This window comes from Paramisgurnus dabryanus, chromosome 6 (genome assembly GCF_030506205.2).
Source record: "Paramisgurnus dabryanus chromosome 6, PD_genome_1.1, whole genome shotgun sequence".
Classification (NCBI taxonomy): domain Eukaryota; kingdom Metazoa; phylum Chordata; class Actinopteri; order Cypriniformes; family Cobitidae; genus Paramisgurnus; species Paramisgurnus dabryanus.
The window spans coordinates 15,871,886-15,878,307 of record NC_133342.1 but is presented as its reverse complement, the minus strand read 5'-3'; positions in this window follow the sequence as shown (position 1 = coordinate 15,878,307).

Genomic DNA, 6,422 nt, shown 5'->3' with positions numbered 1-6,422 from the left:
GCTGTAACTGCTGCTTCAACTAACTACTGAGTAAAGGTGTCATGAATTCGGTCTTATTGGTCGCTTTGTCTTTTGTTTCACCATGTGTTGTGTTGTGTTTATGTTTTGACAGCTCCACACGTGCGCGCCTTCCACCTGGTGACCTCATTATCTCCGACTCTTCTCACCGGCGTCCCACACCTGATCCATATTAATTGCCCATCCGGTTTGATTTAAATTCCCCTCGTTTCCTCTGTTCTTTGCAAGTTCGTCTTTGTATGTTCGTGCCCGCTAGCCTGGCTAGTTCTAGTCCTGTCGTGTCGAGTAACTGTGTGTAGTTTTGTCTGGATTATTTACCGTGCTCTCTGCTGCCTTATCCCTTCAGATTCCTCGCCCCGCTGTCAGTCTCTCCCGAGTGGTGTGTTCCCCGCCTAGCCTCTATTTACACTCTGTCTGCGGATTCTCTGAGCGCCGACTACATCTAGCGCTGTCCAGCTGCAGTGCGCTCTGCGCGTAATCCTGCATAAGACTCGGACGCCTGCTGTGCGCTGTCCAGCACTTCTCTCTGCTGAAGACTCAGACCGCCTCTCTCTCTCTCTCCTGCTGTGCCCCGCCTGGAACTCTCTCTGCCCTGTGTCGGGTTGTTTCGAGTGTGGACGGAAGGTGGATGTCCTACAGCCCTGCTGGGTTTCCCACTGCGAGTGCTTGCCTGTTCCTGACGACACAGAGTGTTTTGCCATACACATTCAGATTTTACATGAAGACATAGAGTGTTATCTCCTATACATACCTGACATTGTGTAACTCATTAAAAACCTCTGCATTGGGATTCCTGACTTTTGTGGTTCCTGACAGGACGAACTTGCCAAGATGGATCCCGCGGAGGTTGATGCTCTCCGGTCAGCACTCGCCCAGCAGGGTTCATGGTTAGGACAACACTCGGCTCGCCTCACCACCACTTCTCAAGAGGTTGAGGGTTTATCAACCCGTCTGAATGACCTTTCCTCTCGGCTTGACCAGGTCAGTCATGATGCCACCCAGCCCAGTCAGCCGTTGCAGACGGAACCTCACGTCACAGCTCCACCTCCATATAATGGCGATCCCGCCTCCTGCCGGGCTTTCCTCTCACAATGCTCTCTGGTTTTTGCCCTCCAGCCCCGCCGCTATGCCTCTGAACGCACCCGGGTTGCGTATGTAATCACCCTTCTGGTTGGCAAGGCGCGCGAGTGGGCTACGGCCGTGTGGGATGCCAGCGACCCTTGCTGTCGGTCTTTTGATGAGTTTAGGGAGGAGATGGAGAAACTCTTTGACCGATCGGTGCGCGGGGACGCCGCTGCAGCTCGCTTGGCACATCTTGTTCAGGGCAGACTCACAGTTACTGAATATGCTATTGAGTTTAAGACTTTAGCGGCTGCCTGCCACTGGAATGAAGCGGCTCTCCGAGCCCAGTTTGTAGAGGGGTTGTCCGATGATCTTCAGGACGAGATCGCTCTTCATGACCTTCCTCCGTCACTTGATGCCATCATTGATCTCGCTCTCCGGATCGAGGCTCGGAGACTGCTTCGTAATCAGCGACGCTCCATTCGTCAGCGAGTGTTTACGGAGGAGACCACCACTTCCCCTTCTTCACCTTTGCCATCAGCCGAGCCTGAACCCATGCAGCTGGGGCGTTTGCGCCTGTCACAGAGAGAGAGAGAGAGGCGTATACAGAAGGCCCTGTGCTTGTATTGCGGGAAGCCCGGGCATTTTGCAAGGGTCTGCCCGTTAAAAGCCGCTGCCCATCAGTGAGTACGGGAGTCCTGGTGGGCACTTCTTCAAAACTCTCCCCTGTTTCCAGTACCCAACTCCCCGTCATTTTGTCCTTCGCTGGGCGTGATCATCCGTCCACTGCCCTTCTCGATTCTGGTGCGGAGGGCAACTTCATTGATGAAGCGCTGGCGCGCGCCTGGGGTGTTCCGGTTGTTCCTCTCCAGTCCCCCTTGGATGTCTGGTCCCTCAAGGGGCAGCAGATGGCGCGGATTACACATTGCACTTCTCCTGTGAGTCTCTCTGTGTCTGGTAATCATCGTGAGGAGATTGTGTTGCACGTCCTTCATGCGTCTCTATCTCCTATTATTTTAGGGCATGGATGGTTAGTGCAACACAATCCTCACGTTGATTGGCAGCATAGCATTATCTTGTCTTGGTCCCAGTCTTGTCATGTGTCATGTCTTGGTTCTGCTGTTTCTGGTTCTGTTCTCTCTCTTCCTCAGGTTCCGGCGGTCGATTTGACCGGGGTCCCGGCGGAGTATGCAGATATCGCTCAGGTGTTTAGTAAAGCCCGGGCCACCTCCCTGCCTCCTCACCGGCCATATGATTGCGCTATTGATCTCCTCCCCGGCACTTCTCCGCCTAAGGGTAGACTTTATTCGTTATCAGGTCCTGAGAGAGAGGCTATGGACCAGTATATTAATGATGCCCTGCGTGCCGGTCTCATTCGTCCCTCCACCTCGCCTGCAGGGGCGGGGTTTTTCTTTGTTGGCAAGAAAGACGGCTCCCTGCGCCCTTGTATTGATTATAGGGGCTTAAATGACATTACTGTTAAGAATAGGTACCCCCTTCCCTTAATGTCTACTGCGTTTGAGCTCCTGCAGGGGGCACAGTTCTTTACTAAGCTAGATTTACGCAACGCCTATCATCTGGTGCGAATAAGAGAGGGAGATGAATGGAAGACAGCCTTTAACACCCCTACCGGACACTTTGAGTACTGCGTTCTGCCGTTCGGCCTTTGTAACGCCCCCTCTGTCTTCCAAACTCTGGTTAATGATGTGCTGAGAGACATGGTTAACAAGTTTGTCTTTGTGTACATAGATGATATTCTCATCTTTTCTCCCTCTATGCAGGAACACACTCAGCATGTCCGCCGAGTCTTACGCCGGCTGTTAGAAAATAAGCTGTATGTCAAGGCGGAGAAGTGCGAGTTCCATCGTAAGTCAGTTTCGTTCCTGGGTTTTGTTGTTGCCCCCGGTGAGATCCGTCCCGACCCTGCCAAGATCAAAGCGGTGGCCGAATGGCCAGTCCCCGACTCCCGTAAGGATTTATTAAGATTTCTGGGTTTCGCCAATTTTTACCGGCGATTTATCAGAAACTATGGTCAGATTGCTCAACCTCTTACTGCTCTCACTTCCACTAAGGAGAGGTTTGTCTGGAATTCCAGTGCTCAGGAGGCCTTTGATATTTTAAAGTCCCGGTTTATCTCTGCTCCTGTTCTCTCTATTCCAGATCCGGCTGCTCAATTTATTGTGGAGGTGGATGCTTCGGATGTCGGGGTAGGCGCCGTTTTGTCTCAGCGGTCTGCTAAGGATGGCAAGGTGCATCCCTGTGCCTTCTTCTCCCATCGGTTAAACCCAGCAGAGCGAAATTATGACATAGGCAATCGGGAGCTGCTGGCGGTCAGACTGGCTTTGGGTGAGTGGCGTCACTGGTTAGAGGGGACCTCGGAGCCCTTCCTGGTCTGGACGGATCATAAGAACCTCGAATACATCCGTTCAGCCAATCTTCTCGTCAGGCTCGTTGGGCGCTCTTCTTTGACAGATTTAACTTCACCCTCTCGTACCGGCCCGGTTCCAAGAATACTAAGCCCGATGCTCTCTCTCGTTTGTTCGAAAGTCCCGGTTCCGCAGGGGACGAAACCATCCTCCCGGAGGGGCGGGTGGTGGGTGCCTTGCGCTGGGGAATAGAACAACGGGTGAGACGGGCCGGCCGGGAGGGGGAAGTGCCAGAAGGGTGCCCAGCGGGTCGATTGTGGGTTCCGAATACGCTTCGCTCCGAGGTCATCCGGTGGGGTCACGAGTCCAAGTTTGTTTGCCATCCGGGGGTTCGGAGAACGTTGGCTACCATACATCAGCGTTTTTGGTGGCCCTCTATGGGTCCCGATGTCAGACAGTTTGTGTTAGCCTGTCAGGTTTGTGCCCGTAATAAGGCCTCTCATCAAGCCCCTATTGGTCTGCTTAAACCACTACCCATTCCCTCTCGTCCTTGGTCACATATCGCCATCGATTTTGTAACCAATTTGCCTAGTTCTAAGGGAAACACTGTAGTTTTGACCATTGTCGACCGCTTCTCCAAGGCGGCTCACTTTGTCCCTTTGCCCAAGTTGCCCACTGCCAAGGAAACTGCCCAGGTTATGATCGAACACGTCTTTCGCTTACATGGTCTGCCCACAAACGTTGTTTCAGATAGGGGTCCTCAGTTTATTTCTCGTTTCTGGCAGGAATTTTGTAGACAAATAGGCTCCACAGCTAGCTTGTCTTCAGGGTATCATCCTCAGACCAACGGGCAATGTGAACGGGCTAACCAAGATTTAGGTAGAGCTCTCCGCTGTCTGACATCGCAATATCCGAGCTCCTGGTGCCAACAGTTACCCTGGGTTGAATACGCCCATAATTCTCTCCCTGTTTCTTCCCTTAACATGTCCCCTTTTGAGGCGTCCATGGGGTTTCAGCCCCCTTTATTCCCATCACAGGAACCCGATGCGGTGGTTCCGTCTGCGCTGGCTTTTGTCCGTCGTTGCAAACGCACCTGGAGAAAGGCTAGATTTTCATTACGTCAGATTTCCAGACGAACCAAAGCCGCGGCCGATCGTCACCGTAGAACTGCACCCCGTTTTATCTGTGGGCAGAAAGTATGGCTTTCGTCCAAGGATTTACCTCTCCGTGAGCCTTCTCGCAAATTGGCTCCACGATTCCTTGGGCCATACAGCATTGTTAAGGTCATTAATCCCGTGACAGTCAGGCTCAGATTGCCCCCAGCACTCGGTCGGGTTCATCCAGTTTTTCATGTGTCTAAACTGAAGCCTGTGTATTTTTCCCACCTTAACCCTGTTCCCTCTGCCCCCACCCCTCCCACCCCTCAGCTTATAGATGGTGCCCCTGTGTATTCTGTTAGGTCTTTACTGGATATGCGTCGCCGGGGTAGGGGATTTCAATATCTCGTTGACTGGGAGGGATATGGTCCGGAGGAGAGGTGTTGGGTACCGGCCCGGGACATCCTGGACCCTGGGCTGATAGAGGATCTCCGCCGGCGACGGGGTGAGCCTCCTCATGGACCGCCCAGTGGCGGTCGTGGGGGGGGAGTCCTGTCATGAATTCGGTCTTATTGGTCGCTTTGTCTTTTGTTTCACCATGTGTTGTGTTGTGTTTATGTTTTGACAGCTCCACACGTGCGCGCTTTCCACCTGGTGACCTCATTATCTCCGACTCTTCTCACCGGCGTCCCACACCTGATCCATATTAATTGCCCATCCGGTTTGATTTAAATTCCCCTCGTTTCCTCTGTTCTTTGCAAGTTCGTCTTTGTATGTTCGTGCCCGCTAGCCTGGCTAGTTCTAGTCCTGTCGTGTCGAGTAACTGTGTGTAGTTTTGTCTGGATTATTTACCGTGCTCTCTGCTGCCTTATCCCTTCAGATTCCTCGCCCCGCTGTCAGTCTCTCCCGAGTGGTGTGTTCCCCGCCTAGCCTCTATTTACACTCTGTCTGCGGATTCTCTGAGCGCCGACTACATCTAGCGCTGTCCAGCTGCAGTGCGCTCTGCGCGTAATCCTGCATAAGACTCGGACGCCTGCTGTGCGCTGTCCAGCACTTCTCTCTGCTGAAGACTCAGACCGCCTCTCTCTCTCTCTCCTGCTGTGCCCCGCCTGGAACTCTCTCTGCCCTGTGTCGGGTTGTTTCGAGTGTGGACGGAAGGTGGATGTCCTACAGCCCTGCTGGGTTTCCCACTGCGAGTGCTTGCCTGTTCCTGACGACACAGAGTGTTTTGCCATACACATTCACATTTTACATGAAGACATAGAGTGTTATCTCCTATACATACCTGACATTGTGTAACTCATTAAAAACCTCTGCATTGGGATTCCTGACTTTTGTGGTTCCTGACAAAAGGGTCTGAATTCTTAGATTATAGAATATTTTTTCAACCCCCCAAAATGACACGCTAAACAAAGCAAACTGACAGGCGGTTGTCGGTCAAACAGCCTCTTGTGCAGTTAATTACCAATGAAAGCGAAGATTGACTTCTGGACCATCTGTGAGAGACTTCAACTCGCCAAGACTGGCAAGGCATCACGTTGGCAGACATCCCAACCTGATCAAAGAATTTAGAGTGAAATGTGATTGAATATCATTTGCTCCGTGACTTATTTTGTGACACACAAACATTTTGGGGGGCACTTACATTATGCTTAACTGGGCCGAAGCGTAGTGCAATCGTCCCCACTCCCTTGCTGGTCTGCACTCACACTACACTACATGTATAAGATGTGATTGTTTTGAAGAAAACGTGAAGATATGCGTGATGGATTTAATCGTAATTATACATTTATGACTTATTAGCTGTTGTTGAAATCATGCGCGCTATGTGCCTCTTCCGAATCAAAATGGACCGTGCCGGAGACCACCTCTGCAAAGC